Raw genomic sequence first — 17,958 nt, 5'->3', positions numbered from 1 at the left:
GACAAGCTGCAGGCTATTTAGGGACTTACTTGGGCAGCCTGATAGTAGAGCGTTGCAATAGTCCAGCCTAGAAGTAACAAATGCGTGGACAAGTTTTTCTGCATCATTTTGGGACAGAATGTGCCTAACTTTTGCAATATTACGCAATATTACGTGTATTAATATTCATAGTGTTGTCATGACAACATGGCCTCAGCTCATTGGTCATGGTTGTTATTTCATGATTACAAATATAGAGTAATCCATTACTGTTTGATTACAAATACAATGTAATCAATACTATTTGATTACAAATATAGAGTAATCCATTACTGTTTGATTACAAATACAATGTAATCAATGCTATTTGATTACAAATATAGAGTAATCCAATACTATTTGATTACACATATTTACTACTATAAATACCCAACGTGAGCTTGTAGATCTGCTACTTTCAAACAGCTGACACATTATGTTATAGGTTTAATAATAATAGACCCTGGTCGCTTATTTCTCTCGCAACAATCTGGCAACAACGCCAGAACCGGAAGGAAGGACGTAAAGACGTAGTACTTGAGTAAATGTACTTAGTTACTTTACACCACTGTTAACGCATACATATAATATGTGTTATTACCAGTGGTGTAAAGTAACTAAGTACATTTACTCAAATACTCTACTTAAGTACAATTTTGAGGTACTTTTAATTTGCTGGAGTATTTCCAATTGTCTACTTTTTACCTCTACTCCACTACATCTCAGAGGCAAAAATTGTACTTTTACTCCATTACAATTATTTGTAAACTTTAGTTACTAGTTACTCTGCAGATATAAATTATTACATTATAAAACATACATTAACCACTTTAGCTCTATTTTATACATAGGCTATTTGAAAATAGCAGATCTACAAGCTCACAACGAGCTGTGAGCTTGTAGATCTGCTATTTTCACACATTTGAGTACTTTTACTTTGATCTTGAAGTTCACTATTGACTCAGTTTGTCCACACGGGGGCGACAAAGACCGTTGAATAAAACAGATCTATTAGACCCCTGAGAACCAATGCTCTAGAGAGCACTGGTTCCCAAGCTGGGGCTCGGTATCCACAGGGGGGTCCTCAAATTATGTTGGGGGGTCCCCAGATGATTAGCTTAAAGGAGCAGTTCACCCCAAACAAATGACTTATTTTCAGTGGTGTAAAAAGTACTCAACTGTTATACTTAAGTAAAAGTACTAATGCTGCAATATAGAAATACTTTGTCACAAGTAAAAGTCCAGAATTCAAAAAGAATTCACAACGCGTCGCGATGCGACTAGTAACTAAAGTTTAAAACAAATTGTAGTGGAGTATAAGTACAATATTTGCCTCTGAGATGTAGTGGAGTAGAAGTAAAAGTACTGAAAACTGGAAATACTCTAAGAAAGTAAAAGTACCTCAAAATTTTACTTAAGTACAGTACTTAGTTACTTTACACCACTGGTCCCCAGATGATTAGCTTAAAGGAGTAGTTCACCCCAAAAATGACTTATTTTCTACCAATTTATCACACACCCCGTGAAGCATTGAATTCAAGGCGATTCTTCTTCCTTGAGAGAAAGGCAGAGCTGTATCTATAGATGCAAATTCAAATGAGAAACTATTATATAGTTGAAATTATCCTTTTTTTGTGTGGTCCCCTCACCCCCCCTGGTGTTTCAGAGAGGTATTGTTTTGTGGTCCCCTCACCCCCCCTGGTGTTTCAGAGAGGTATAGGACCTTTATGAGGATTAAATGAAGCGCTTAATGACCTTCAAGTCTGACTGAAAGACCTCTCCCATCGTTCTAAACAATTGTTGCTGCTTGTGCTAACACACACACACACACACACACACACACACACACACACACACACACACACACACACACACACAGTCTCTCTCTGTGTGTGTGTGTGTGTGTGTGTGTGTGTGTGTGTGTGTGTGTGTGTGTGTGTGTGTGTGTGTGTGTGTGTGTGTGTGTGTGTGTGTGTGTGTGTTGGGTAGACAGTAATTGCGTGGGGACGTAAACAGGGCAGTCAGGTGTGGAGGACGATGAATGGAGTGTGAATATCAATCTCCCCACATCAGTGTCATCATCACATGACTTTGACGGGGGGGGGGGGGTTCCAGGGTGGGGGGGGGGGGGGGGGGGGGGGGGGTTAGTTTTGAATCGTTTTTAAAGCAGGTTCACTAGTTTAGCTGATTTCTTTATTATTAGTTGTAGTGTTAGTTTTACTTTTGTTGGGATGTGGAAGCACTCTCTCCTCTACATGTCCTTGGATAAAAGGGCATCAACAAGCAAAGTGATGAAGGGATCTTATCAGCTGGGTGAAATCATGTTTTCACCCAATGTTCGCCCCAGAATAGGGAGGCTAATGGTCATGCAGTTAACCCTTTAAGACCTGGAACGCATCCATGTCACTTTAAGAGGTTTTTAAAATGGCAAAAAAATAGCAGATCTACAAGCTCATAGCGTGGCACCGAGTGCCGCGCTATGAGCTTGTAGATCTGCTATTTTTTGAAAAATCATGTGAAATGGTTGCAAACAATTTGAACTCAAATCTTTGCTTCTGGGGGGATTCTACACATGTCTCCTAAATCCTAACAAAAATCCTCAGAAAAATCTTGTTGTTGCTATAATATCAGTGGTTTTCATGTCAAGGACCACAAAATGATATGTATTTGGCCGCGGACCCCCAGCTCAAAAGATGTTGTTAATTCCAGGGACCCCCAGAAGCCAAGATTTGAGTAAAAACAAATTGCTCAAAAATAAATAAATATATATACGTATTCAAAGATTGGCAAACATTTTCACGTTTTTTTTTCTAAAATGGCAGATCTACAAGCTCATAACACGGCACTCTGTGCTGACAGTAGGTTGGTGTAAATTCAGTAAATTAAACCATCATTGTTTACCAGTGATGGTTTAATTGGAAGTCATATTGGAGCACTAACCGAGCTAATCACGTTAACAACCTTATTAGCACATCTAAATTTCTGTTTCAATTTGTGTAGGGAAGAAAAACTATTATACTGTGTATTTGATGATGACACTTTGTCATATTGGAGCACTAACCGAGCTACAGTAATCATCTTAACAACCTGATTAGCACTAACCGAGCTAATCACGTTAACGACCTGATTAGCACATCTACATTTTGGTTTCATCTCTCAATTTATTTAGGCGTGCCAACCGGATAGAGAGGACAACAAACATCAATTTGTGTAGGGAAGAAAAACTATTATACTGTGTATTTGATGATGACACTTTTGCATGGTCTGTAAATTATGAAAATGTCTTGATTTTCTATGTTTCTCAGTTGGAAAAAGCATGATTATACAACTCTTGCTACCTGTGCATGTACATATGTGACACTGCCACATAAATGTGTGAAATAATGTATTTCCAGTCCAGGTGTGATGAGTATTGAAAGAAAAAGATACACAAGAAACATAACTTGGTGATAACAAGGGGAATATATTGGTTAAAATATGGTTGAATATCTAACACCTAGATGTTGTGTACGGAAAACAATGTTTTGTTTTTTCTAAGGTGATTATGGCCACTATGATTCATTTTCTGTTGACATGGTTCACTCATAGGGGGCGCTGTGGGGAAAAAGCAGCACAATGTAGCAAGAGTTCCACAGGAAGTGAGGTATCAGGAACAGCTATAAAAGGACAGGAAGGGAGGCGGCCGGGGGGGGTGTCCATTTTAGGTATTTGAAAACAGTGTTTGGTGGTGTTTGAGAGAGAGAGACTGTTGTAAGCCTAAACTAAACCTTAATCAGGACTTGATAAACCACTGACTGGTGTGGCCGGAGAACGTTGTGAGCGTTGAAGTTTGGTCAAGGACCATTTCTGAGGGTTTATATCTGAATCAGGGGTCATTTATTTCAAAATTCCATTTTTGCCATGGACATGCAAATTGAGCGGACAATAATATTACCGGAAACACATAAAGAGCTAACCCTGAATGACCATAACAGGTCTGTAACTCTGAGAGTGTACAAATGGTACGGGTCCATTTGGTTCCATTTGTACACTCTCAGAGTTAAAGGTAGGGTAAGTGATATTTTTTGGTTAAAACAAAAAGTATTTAGTTAAAAGGTTAAAGCATTACATTCTGATAATCATTGCTTTAGAGTGTTTGTTCAGTAACAGGAGTCTCCCCGTCTCTCCAGCTCTTTAATAAACAGAAAATACATTTTCCGGTAGGTGTCAAAATCTCAGCCAATCAGGAGAAAGTACCCATTTTTAAGCTTCATTTTTTATAGTCTTCCAGTTCCAATTTTGCCTGCTCATTTCTTAGTGTCATCACTTCCAATTTCACTTGTTTAATGTATATCCTGATTGAGTTCTCTGTCCTGATTGGATAAAATTGGAAATGAAACTGAAACGAAAATGCATTTTCTGTTTTATAAAGAGCTGGAGAGACAAGGAGACTCCTGTTACTGAACAAACACTCTATAGCAATGAGTACTATCACAATATAGAGCTATTTAAAGGGATTGTAGGCAACATTAAGCCTAAATTTAAAAAATATGTGTATATATATATATATTGCATTTTTTCCCCTCTATCAGCCACTATATAATGATGCTGGGGTGTTTTCCTGCATTGAAACACAGTCCTCTTTCTGAAATCCATACTTTCCCTACTGTTTATGTTTGTCCGGGACGTAAATTAACGAACGCATGTGCGCATCCGTGTCCGTGTAAACTTTTTACTTTCGGTTTTAAAACGGTCTCAAACTTCTTTTTTGAGGCACAGAATTTACTTTTAAGATAGCGTTTGGATAGAATTTAGTTGTTTAACTTCATATAGTGGTCAATTCATCATGAAAGAGCCTATTTAAAAATATAAATTCAGAGAACCAGCGGGGGTGGGAAGTTCCGCGCATTCTATCCGAATAAAGCAACCTATTTTGGGCATGGCCTGTTTAGAAGACCCCTTCAATCTATGGAAATCCCTCCTGCATCACCCCCTGTGGTGGTCCCCTGGTGGAAAATCACTTACCCTACCTTTTAAGGGGGTCCTTGAAAATAAAAGTCTTGAGAACCACTAGTACTAGTGTGGACTCCTAATGTCCCATAGTGTCAAAGTAAATCAGTGTCATACATCATTTCTGAGGAAGAATTGGAGACTGACGTTCAATAAATAAGTTTTAATGATCAAAATGAGAACATTATAATGTTATGTAAAAAACAAACACGACATGACTCAGTCAGACATGACCTGTTGCTTATTTCTCTCGCAGAATCTGGCAACACTACCATAGAGGCGAGAGGGTCTACTACCATAGCTTAGGAGTTCAGAGTATGGGAAAGTATCCCCATTGGCTTAAAGGGCAGCCAATGATGTAAAAAGTGTCTACAAAGTGTTGACTAGATCAGTGGTTCTCAAACTTTTTCATGTCAAGGACCCCCAAATTGACACTTATTAGCCCGCGGACCCCCATTTGAAAAGATAAGCCAGGGACCCCCATAAGAGAAGATTTTTACGGCTCTAGCAGTGATTCTCGACCTTTTTAATTTTAAAGACCCCCAGTTTGACATGCATTAGGCTACGGACCCCCATTTAATGGCATTTCTATCTCTGGGACCCCAATTCATATTGTAAAATCAACGTTAACTTAACTCTGAGAGTGTACAAATGGAACCAAATTGGTTCCATTTGTACACTCTCAGAGTTACAGACCGATAAGGGTCCATTTGGTTCCTTTCCATCATTTAGCTGGGGACCCCCTGGAACCCCCTCAAGTACCCCTGGGGGTCCCCGGACCCCACTTTGAGAACCAATGTGCTAAATGACTGTAATGTCATTTATTTATAAAACTCATACACGCTTTCAACTTGGTATCAATACTTTGGGCATGTCATTATAGGCAAACATTTTAAATAAAATGTAAAATGTTGAATACATGCTCAGCATTTATCTGCTAAATGTATTTGGGGTGAGTTTGAATGGATCCCAACCTAACTAACGTGACCCTATAGAGAGGTTTCCTGTTAGTAAACATGAGAGGAATATGACCGCGCAGCTGCGGGGGGAAGCCTATGGGTGCGTTTGGAAATTACGCACCGGAGCACACTCGCCTATTAGTTTGTATTGGCCAGTGCGCTCACTGCCGCTCAGGGCTGTATTTTCGAACGCGCCTTCACCCGGGCATGCGCAGATTGCGCATTCTGCTCTGTGATGACGTCGCGCGGAAATCCGTCTATACCATACAGTCTGTGAATACCATGTAGTTCAGGGGTCTTTAACAGGGGGTTGGGGACCCCTAGGGGGTCCTCAGGGTTACTATAGGGGGGGCTACCAAATCTTTGTGTGATGGGATTTTTTTTCTTCTTTTTTTTACATTAAAGGACAACTTTAGCTTTTTACAACCAAGGTTTATGTTTTAGCTTGTAATTAAAGTAAATAAAAGATGAGTGTAATTTTTTTTTCATGTACTGCTTTCTATAGTTTTAGCATTAGCATTCTGTCCGGTGGCTAAATATGTATTTTTTTACACAATAAAAAAGGTCCTGTGGTCTTTGATGGCCAGATGTGAGTTATTGGGGGCTAGAAGAGCTACTGTAAATAATAATAAAGAAAAGACCGGGTTATTGTGTAAAGAAAGACATATTTAGCCACCTGACAAAATGCCACGAAATCACGAAAATTGCTAAAACTATCGAAAGCAGTAGGCTACATTTTAAAATGTTAACACTCATATTTGATTTACTTTAATTACAATCTAAAACATAAACCTTGGTTGTAAAAAAAACAAAGTTGTCCTTTAAGACCGGGAACGCATCATGTGTGTCATTTTAAGATTTCTTTGAGCTGTTCAAAAATAGCAGATCTGGTTAGGTAGCTTGTCAATCAAGAGCGGGGGCGGGGAATGAATGCTATTGGTTGTGTAGTGTCGTTTCTGGACCATAAAGGAACGGCGGAAATACGAGTCCGTATCCGGGAGGCGGGGAATAAGTTCAGCGTTCAGAGACCAGAGCTTTTCTTTCTCAAGCAATTCCATTTTATTGTCAAGAGTTCTCGGCAAATCCATACATACAAGTCAATCGTCGTACAGCTCCCTTTGTTCATAGAAATCGGCTTCATTGAACGTGACGTCTGTGTGTACCCAAAACACAGAGCCCTGCTCACTCGTAATGCAGGCCATTATATAGCAAGACAGTTAACACAAATAGCCTCTCTGCAGTCTGTGACTGTCAATCACATGCGTGGGCCCGCCCCTGCTTGATCAATACAATGCATTTAGGATCTGCCTTGATTCGTGCACATAAAAGTATTCTCTTAAACCTTATCTATAGAACGGTACTTTTCCATACACTCACGTTATAACATTATTATTCAACATTTTATTAGCTTTGAAATAAGTCTAAACAGTAACATGTCTGACGTTGTATAAGTTATTTAGATGATTAAAATGACTTAAAAGAAACGCATTCTTCTGCAGCTGTTGGGAACATAGGATCACAGAGTGATCATATTGGTTTTTTCCCTCGGATCTATTTTACTAAAACTAAAGTCCTATATATCTGTGAATTTAGAACAAACTAGTACACATTTGTATAAGTAAATCCTACTTGATTCTTGTCAATCTGATTTAGGAGGGACAACTGGCAGGCTCTCCTGCATATAATTAGAATGCTTACACTGTGGGAACAAAAGAATGGCTCGGGCGTGGTGTCATCAAATCACACTTTGAGACAATAGGACAGGATGGGTGAAGGTAATTAACTCAACTGCAGCTGTTTGCCACAGACTGACCCAAACTTGGCTAGTTTTGGTCTCTGCCTGTTATGAGACATTTTGATGGTTTCTGGGTTATAATATATTGATAATATTTTCATATTCCACTGTATTAGCCTTGAAATACACCACAGTAGCTTGTGTGATGCCCCATATATTTGTCTGGGCGGTTGTGGGGGTGATGTTGCATTAACTCTTGCCCTATAGGGAAGCAGGGTGGGGCTGATTAGTGATTGGAGAGCACCTGGGCCCGGTGCCTCCAGGAGGCTATAAAAGCCCAGCCCTCGCCATGTGTCTTGGAGAAGATGAGAGAAGCAGACCAGATCTCCACCAGCTCCAACCCCCTAGTCTCCATGCTATTCCCAAGACAGCAAAAAGTGATTGAATCAACATTGTGTTTTTGTCAGGCTGAAGATTGGAAACAACATTGATGTCTGACATAGAAAATAACATTGAAAGTGCTCGCTATGATCAACATGGAAAGAACGTTGAATTTTCAATCAATCCTGACAATGAATCAACCTTGATTCAACTAGGATATGATCAACATTGAAAGAATGTAGAATTGCATCAACATTGATTCAACTATATATATATATATACATTGCATTATACATTGAAACAATGTTATTATTAACAACCCATTGAGACCTGAAGCGGGTTCTACATGTCTCCTAAATCTCAACAGTTTTCTGAAAAACATGTTTCTATATCAGTGGTGCTCAATCTTTTTCATGTCAAGGACCCCCAAAATGATATGTATTTGGCCACAGACCCCCATCAAAATATTTTGTTCCAGGGACCCCCCAGAAGCAAAGATTTGCGTAAAAAATGTTCGCTTCAAAAATATATATATTCAAAGATTTGCACACATTTTCACAAATTTTCAAAAATAGCAGATCTGCAAGCTTGTATATCTGCTATTTTTGAATAGCCCAAAGTGTAAAATAATGCTTTTTAGCTCAAATCTAAAAATGACGCAGTTCCAGGTCTTAATGGGTTAAAGGACCATGTCAACACTTTTTCAACCTTCCTCTGTATGTTTTTTTTAATATGCCTCATTAATAATGAAAAAGAATCACTTTAAATGTAAATGATATTATTTGGTGTAGTTCCACCGGGAGCATGCTAAAAGTTGTCTAGTGACGTCACTGCCATATGCCTGAAGGGCAGTGATGTCACTGAGACAGGTTTGGAGCAACCCCTGTAGAACTTTAAAACACCAAATACAGTAAAGGGATTATTATTATTGGCTTAAATGAGACATATCATAAATATACAGAGGAAGGTTGAAAAATACTGTAGTGGTTCTCAACCTTTTTATACAAAGACCTCACCTTACAGGAAAAACATTTTGGGACCCCAAACTTGATTATAATTATGCCATTATAGGTGAATATTTATGTTGGGAGCTTGTAGATCGGCTATTTCCAATTTTTTATTTTTTCAAGAGACCAAGGTTGAGAACAGCTGCTTTACGGCATGCTCTATGAACAAAGAAACAGACAATTTATTAATTTAGTTATTTTTATTTTATTTTATAATTTTTATCCCGCGATTTTTGTAACCCATTTTTTTTCACCCGGTGCCAATTTCCTAAGTGATCCTGGGCGCTACACCAGCCCTACACCAGCGCTACACTAGTCCCCCACAGCCAGGGAGGCCAGGGCCGAGCTCATGCTTCCTTCAATGCATGAGAGCCAACTGACCTTCTTGTCACATGACAGGGGGGAGTTTCCCCGGTAGGACGTAGCGCGTGGAAGGAACACGTTATTCCAACCAGTTCCCTTCCCCTCCATCAGGCGCCCCGGCTGTCATGGGGGAGGCGGTATAGCGACCAGGATTACTACATGTTTTTGTGAGGGTATTAACTACCCTAGGAGACACGGGGAGAACATGCAAACTCCACACAGAGTAGGCCCTTTCGCCAACCCCACCCTGGGTATGGGCGCTGATGACGCGGAGGAGAAGACACGCCCCCAGCACCCACAGCGTCCCTGGCGGGAATCGAACCCAGGACCTTCTAGCTGTGAGGCGACAGCGCAACCGACTGCGCCACCGTGCCCCTTCATTTAGTTATTTATTAAAGATTCCAAAAAACAAATCTTAACATTTGCAAATTTGAGAACACAGCTTTTTTTCTTTAGAACTGTTGTAACCTATACGTTGTTATACGTTTCAATCCGGGAGCCACCCCTGTATCTCATTAGTTGTTGCTACAGCTACATCATTTTTTTTTAGTAAGAACTTGAACGTTTCAGAAAACTCAGGTCTAAATGGGTTAGGGTTTCAGGTGGAGGAAGTGTCATAAACACATCTGGCCATTTATTTGCCTTGAACGTCAGGGCACACATAAACCTGGCAAATACGAACAGGGTTGTCATACTCAGTACAAATAAAGTAATCATTCAGAACTACATATTAGGATCCCAGTTCAACATGAACAAAACAGCTTTCCAATGATCCAACTCCCATGAAACCCACTGTCCTCCAAACCATTTGTCCTTTTAACTCTTTGGCCTTTCTTTTCTTGGTACCCCGCCATTCCTCTCCGGTGCATAACGCAGCCACTTCTGCAGTGCTTCTCTGTACAGCAATTCAGTCAACTTGCGGTCACATTGACGTGCAGCCACTGGGAAAAAAAGAAAAAAGAATACTTGTTATAATGAAAAAAGTTGCCACGTTCCATTCTAAAGTGACAGAAATGTCCAGTGTCCTTTTTAGTGTACTAGATTTTCAGGTGGCCTTAGGGAAAAAAAACACCATTTATGGCTACTCCGTCTCAGAGGAGGGCAGTGGACAGCTCAGAAACCTGCCTACCAGTGACATCACATGTCGTCATTTTCAATGTCCATTAGCTTGAAATGATGTCACTGGTAGGTTTCTGAACTGTCCACATGCAAAGACCACCTGAGAAACATTGAGTGAGACATAAATGGTGCCATCTTATTGTGAGCATTACAGAGGAGCACTTATATGACGTTAAGGTTGGAAATGTGTGTTTCATTAAGAGTGGATGCATTTTCCATCAGGTTCATTCCATGGTGAGAAAAATGCATCCTTAAATGCATCTTATTTACTTGAGATAGAAGTTAAAATACTTAATTAAACATCCGTCATCAACATTGCCAAATCCGCTGTAGTAAACCTAATGTTTTGAGGTGCAGATTTACTCACCAAACATGCAGCATTCGCCGGATCATATTTTCTGGGTTGGTCCCTCCGACTAATGCCAGGCGGGTTGTCTTAACAGATTAGAGAGAAAATGGTTAGTGTGCTAAAGTGTACAGTGTGCTATGTCAAATGCACAGAATATAATGTTTTAAGTACACATTTTATGAATTTTAAGACCTTTTTATTAACTCTAAAGAAATAAGACCATTACTGTGTCAAACAAATTAGCTAAATGAATTGTCAAATATTGACTAAGAAATAAATATCATCCCGCAAATCATTGCAAGGCGTTCTGAACTTGTAGATCGGCTATTTTCACAATATTTCTATGAAAAGCACACATCCAAGAAAAAAACAAAATAAATGCCTCCACTCCTACAATTCCAGACATCATAAGCCCTTAGATTTCAAACAATACACTTAAGAAAATACAAAAATGTTCACCAGCTTTCGACGAACTGTTTCCTCCTTCAGTGCAGCTTCAGCCTCATCAAACTGCTCCTCATTGGTGAGTGGCAGCACGATGGGGAAGTTCTCTTCTCTCTGTGATTCAGGTCCAGCTCCGTGAGTGGATTTAGCCATTTCAGTCTTAACACATCAACCGCCAAGAACGTAGTCCTACGGTCCGTTAAATCCAACTGTTAAGCGCAGAGACCGTAGTGCTACGGTCCGGGTGCTTTTTCCATTTTTTCGATTTTTTTTTTTTTTCTTCAATTTTCTAGGGGGACCATTTTCAGTGTAGACTGAAAGAACGAGCCCAATCGATGGTCTTGAAGGGCGGAGCCAAACCCAGGCGCTGGATTCCAGCGCCTGGGTTTGGAGCACTCTGATTGGTTAGGAGATAACAAGGTCCTAAGACCAGCCTTCCTGCAAGGTTCTCCCAGGCTTTTTTCTTTTGAAAAAAAAAAAAGGCATGGGTTTCCGAGGCTATTTTCAGTGTAACACCACCGGAAGTCGACCGGAAGTGCAATCCCGTTTTTTGTTTCCAGTCGGCCTCCATTCTAAGTAGCACACTAAAACCCTTCTAAAAACCTGTGTAGTTTTTCCTCCTCGCATTTCCCATGTTAACATAAACGGTCAGAACTCAAACATGGCGGCTCCGTTTGACTCGTGGTCTGGACTAATAGACGCAGGGACATGTGCACGTTGTTTACAAACAGTCCATCGCGCATTCTAAATGATTTTAACGGGGCCTATGGCGACTTGAAAAAAACAAAAAACAACAATAAAACCTTGGCACTGGTGAGTACATTATGAGATTAGCCCTTGACGGTGGATGTGTTAATAAACTGAATGTCCCGAGACATTTGCTTCACCTCCATGAGTAGCTCTGTAAGCATCCTGGTGTTTTTGTTGGCAGCAATGTCTTGAAGAAAAACAATGGGTTTTACATTAAATTTCAAGGATAGATTCACAATTTTCAATCATTTAGAATGACACTAAGCAACTCTGTGATAGCTTAAGTCTTTGCAACCCTAACTTATAGTAACCATTAAGTGCTTAAATATTAAGCCTAAACACTATGACAAATTACATGAAAAAAGAAACAGTGACAAAGACTGTAAAGTCACAAGGGACATGTTTCTCAATGCATCAGTAAGGTTAAGTTGTTGATCAGAAAATGATACTTGCCTTGCAACATTTGACCATGGAATCTTCCCCGTGGCGTTTCAGGAACTGAACCTGAAGAAATCAACAACATGGCATCAGCATTGCACACATTGTCATTGTGTATGGGGGAGGCGGGGGGTAAAGTGGAATAGAGGCATCTTTACCCGGGCCAGGTGATCTGAAGTCAGCTGATCTGGAGCCACGTGCGTAGTTGTCATCAAAGTCTAATAGAAAGAGAAAGGGCAGAAATCATTGTTTACATTGAACATGAATTATGGATTTTTGCACAAAAAAAAACAACATTTAAGATGAATGCATACCATTCCTTGCATGCTCTGATGGCACAGTGTGGTAGGGGCTGGAGTTATACATTGGCATTCCTAGAGAAAGAGCGACAGAATTATCAAAATAAGGCAAATAAGCACCATCAAAGTAGTTATCAATGGGCACCATATACAGTAGCAAGTGTACCTAGCGCATGTCTGGTGGTAAAAACAAAACATGATTTGAGAATGTGTTAGTTAACTCACCTTGATAGCCTTGGTGCTGGTGGTGATGATTGCCAGCGAAGTCTAAAAAGAGGACAATCGAAATATACAAAAAACCTTGATAGCCTTGGTGCTGGTGGTGATGATTGCCAACGAGGTCTAAAAAGAGGACAATCGAAATATTCAAAAAACCTTGCATGCAATTTATCAAGACTGTGTATCTGTTTTAATGTTTAGAGTAGGAGGAGCTAGAAGTTCAAATATGTCAGTCTTTCATAAGTTACAGTATGTCATGGCACAATAGCCAAGGCACAGCAACTGTTTAATGATGGCTAATAAAACAGTCACAAATGTATAAAAAGGCTCTTGTTGACACAGGGACAACAGACATACCATTCCTTACTTGTCCAGTGTGGTTCCCTCCTGAAATGGATTACAATAGCGGTAATTAGTCGCTGTAAAATACAAGTTCTCATAGGCAGGACTAGTAATCCAACCGCCACCTATTGAAACAGACTGGAGACACAAGAAGAGAGAATCACATAGCTATATCTAGCCTGTCTACTTACCATCATTGCAGGGGTCCATTGACTCCAACTGTGCCAAGAATCTTCCACCAAAGCCTAAAATGAGAGAACACAAAACATGAACTATGAATGCTATCAAAAGCACATTTACAATCTGTCCAGCCTGACTTATTAGTGTGAAGTGGTTCACTTACCATTATTAGGCATGTTATCCTCCGAGCAGCTTCCTCCAGAGGCCGAGCAGCTTCCTCCAGAGGCTAAAAGAAGGGAACACAAGACATGAATAGTGGACACTGTAACTTTTGAACACATAACCTGACTGATATGTTTGCATGTATTGACAGAGGAACTAAATGCTTGTAAAGCTCTCATGCAATTACATTTTGTTCTGCCATGTAAGTAAATAATGACATACCACTGCTTGCATTTAGTGTTGGCACCAAGGGTTACTGGCGGGATTCTGGCAGCACTGTATTAATAAATAAGTGGAATTATACATGGTAATACTTAAAGTAGGTGTAGCAGTTAGTGTCATAACTGACAAGTGTCGCCATTATATCTGGAAAATGAACATCGGGTGGCTTGGCAAATCTTCGCTTCACACTGCTGTTTTCTGGCTCGTGCACAGGATTTGTCATAAAGAAATAACAACATTTAACATTCCCAGGCTCCCAGGATAATTAAATGAATTGAGCAAGCCTTGAGAGAGACACTGTTCAGGAGCCCATGGCCCGTTTCTGAGCCATGGGCTCCTGAACAGTACCAAAAACTATCACAAGGAATTCAACTGTACCTTGCTCTTTTCCAACGTACATCTGCTTCCTCCTCAGATTCCAAATCAGTGGTTAGACATCCAGTAGTCACATACTTGTCTTCATGTTGCTTGGCCTTTTCAAATGAGTCTGTAAAAGAACAAGCAGAAAATACAGCATGACATTATTAAGAAGTATGAGGAACAATTCACATCAGACAACAATAGCGATGCAGTGACTATACTTACCACAAGTAATTAAGAGCCGAATATTCTCATATGTGGTCCATCCTTTACGGGGCATCATGTGTTCTATTGGCCAATCACGGTGCAGGATTGGTCAGTGTCCAAACCTCACTTATAGGGGGCGGTTACTCCGCCCGAACAATTGGTTAAAAATAAAAAATGTATAACATATATGTGTCTGCTGTTCTTCTGCCAGCCTCTAGGTGGCGGTAGAGATGTACTGCAGGACCGACCGAACCTGCAGCGCTGGAGAAGTCGCATCCAATCGGCTCTCGGAGAGTCTTTTGACCACGCCCACGCAGTGCTGTAGGCTACGCCCTCCGTGACAGAAACAAGGCCAAGCTCTGACATCACACCAGGCACACATACGTCCAGCCAATCAGAGCAAGGGCAGGGCTGTGATGTCATACTGAACACAGTGATTGGTGTTTTTGTTTTGTTTTTTTTGGCTTGGAAAAGTGTCCGATAGCCTATCACTGATCTAGGTTCCTTGTGCTCCTTTACTATTGGTTGAGTGTAATTGGCCCAGTTCCAATCCACTCCCTTACAGCAGTGGTTCTCAAAGTGAGGTCCGGGTACGCCCAGGGGTTCTTGAAGGGGTTTCAAGGGGTCCCCAGCCAAATGATTGATAGTTAGGAATATGAACCAAATGGACCCTTATGTGTCAGTAACTCTGAGAGTGTACAAATGGACCCTTATGTGTCTGTAACTCTGAGAGTGTACAAATGGACCCTTATGTGTCAGTAACTCTGAGAGTGTACAAATGGACCCAACTGGCTTAATCCATATAAAAACTGGGGATCCTTGAAATTAAACTGATTTGAGAATCACTGCCATGGCTGTAAAAATCTTCTCTTATGGGGTCTCTGGTATATCTTTTCAAACGGGGGTCCGTGGGCTAATATGTGTCAATTCGAGGGTCCTTGACGTGAAAAAGTTTGAGAATTACTGCCACCGCGGCTCCGCCCTCATCTAGTAGTTTCGTCCAATGAAAGTCAAAACGTTGCAGACCCGGTGTCACCAGGCTTTGTCCACACGGTGGGAAAATGAACGACTGTGACGTCTGAGGAGGTGACCGAATTCCTTCACACAAAAGACTGAATCATCTTCCTTATTGAACTTAAAGGGACATTTCGACGATTTTGCATCAAACCCCTATTTTTATCTAGGTCTAGGACCCATAAACATGATCCTGGTGTGTTTTTTGTGTTTTATCTGTATTTTTAGATTTGTATCCATATCCTCAGAGACTCTGAGTCATTTGACTCGATGTAGACCACACCCCCACGCAGCCTCCCCTCCCCACAAGGAAGGGCAGTGCCCCAAAGCATTATGGTCATTGTAGTAATGCAGTCAAAAGTCAAACACACAGACTTCTATATTTTTCTGGCCATAGGGTGCAAATTTCAAATTTTAAATTAAATAACTACTGTTATCTACTACAAATATTATTAACATTGAGTGACTGTAAGTTCTTCCAGGGGTGAAATGCTCCTTTAATAAGTTCAATAAGGAAGTTTAATAAGCTTCATTGGTTGATTGTAATGTCACTGATCTGGGGTCTAACCACTCTGCTACTGTATTAGACCATTGATTAAAATGTAATGGTGTAAATATTAATAAAATGCTTCCTCAGTGTGAATTTCATGATCATATGAGATGATTATTGTTTTTTGTTTGTTTTACTACTACAAACATACATAAACAACATTACAGTAACTATACTGGTAGTATGCTATTAATTAGATATGTCTTAAAAATAAAGGACGCCTACTATACCATGGGTCTTCAACAGAGGGTCTGGGACCCCTAAGAGGTCGTCCATGGAAGTCTGCAGGTAAAAAAATATATAAATACCACAATGAAATAAATAAAATCCACAATCAAATCAATAAAAAACACAATGTTATGAATACAAAAATACAATAAAAAAAAGACATGTATTTTTTTATCGAATTATGTTTTTATTTTATTTCATTAGGCAGCATTTTATGTTAATGGTTTTGAGGGAAATTGACTCCAATTAATTATTAGTAATGATTATGCACCATTAGAATACATGCCTGCATTCCATATTCCATCCATATGTAACTCAAATGTAAAATGTTTATAATATCAGAGAAACAGTCTGCTGTGAGTCCATATAACGTGATGCACTATGTTTGAACATGTGAGTGATCTACAGTACAGATGTGGGGGAAAAAAAGGAGTGTCATGTAGCGTTTTATAGCACCTTACATTCTTACAGTCTTTCCCCCAAAGATACAGCATGTCACGGGGAAAACTTCATATCAGAATATCAGTTTACTTTAACCCTTTAAGACCGGGAACGCATCCGTGTCATTTTAAGATTTCTTTGGCTATAAAAAAATAGCAGATCTACAAGCTCATATCACATCACGCGTTGTGAGATTTGGTGTACAGTAGATGCAAAAAGAACGCAGTGAGGTGAAGTGGTTAAACTGAAGTGATGATTTCCAAATATTATCAAAGTGTTTTGCGCCCACCCCCTACTTTGAGAAGCCCTGCCCTTGGACAGTGGTTCTCCACCTTTTTAGGCTGCGACCCTCCAAAAATAATCATATTTGAACTGGGGACCCCCCAAAATAATCATATTTGAACTGGGGACCCCCCCAAAATAATCATATTTGAACTGGGGACCCCACAAAATAATCATATTTGAACTGGGGACCCCCCACCCTGACAGGAACTTAGTAGGAGTTGAGGCGTTACATTTAGTTTGACTCCACAGATAAATATAGCAGATGTACAAGCTCACAACAGGATGCGTTGTGAGCTTGCAGATTGGCTATTTTTTTGGCTATTTTATATTATTTGACAATTTGGCCAATGTTTGACCAGTTTTTATAGTAGTTTGTTGATTACTTTTCATGTAGTAGGCCTAATTGTGTTTTTGGTATTAAAAAGGTCTTAAAAGTCCTGTCAGGGGACCCCCACCCCCAAAATCATGTGGGGACCCCCCTGTGGGTCCCGACCCACAGGTTTGGAACCACTGCCCTAGGAAGCAGGGAGGGGTGGGGCTATAAGAGTCCTCTAATGGTCGGCCCCTCCCCCTATCTCACATACAAATGTTTGTGACCCAGCTGTGTTTGAAAATAAAACAACTCTTATAGTGAAATAAACAACTCATTATGTAATGTTACTCCACATGGACGTTAAGTAGAGTTATATCAGCGTTTACCAGGCTGTTAAAACACACTGTGTGACCAGAATGAGGAAACATTATCTCCATCCAAATACAGGTGAGTTTTCTACAGGTGTGTTAGCTAGGTAGCTTAGCTAATTAACTGCTTAGCATTAAGGAATTGATGAAATTGCGTGTAATCTCACTTTTCCTTGACTTGGTAAAAAAACAACCACTAGTGAGGATGAAGCAGCT

At 40.1% G+C, this 17,958-nt stretch overlaps 1 protein-coding gene and 1 long non-coding RNA gene across 2 annotated transcripts in view; one reads left to right on the top strand and one right to left on the bottom strand.

Moving 5' to 3' along the window:
* The window catches only part of LOC311039183 (uncharacterized protein), a 396,442-nt gene that overhangs the window by 66,630 nt on the left and 311,854 nt on the right, over positions 1 to 17,958 (top strand). The window lies entirely within an intron of this gene.
* On the bottom strand, positions 13,094 to 13,932 carry LOC311039201. The gene is made up of 4 exons (XR_014600141.1): positions 13,756 to 13,932; positions 13,604 to 13,657; positions 13,428 to 13,457; positions 13,094 to 13,118 (listed from the first exon to the last, which is right to left on the bottom strand). It is a non-coding gene; the product is annotated as an uncharacterized lncRNA (long non-coding RNA).

The sequence above is a fragment of the Gymnoscopelus microlampas genome, assembly GCF_963454915.1.
Source record: "Gymnoscopelus microlampas genome assembly, chromosome: 22".
NCBI classification, from domain to species: Eukaryota; Metazoa; Chordata; class Actinopteri; order Myctophiformes; family Myctophidae; genus Gymnoscopelus; species Gymnoscopelus microlampas.
The sequence above is the reverse complement of the archived record's forward strand: the minus strand, read 5'-3'. Positions and strand labels throughout refer to the sequence as shown.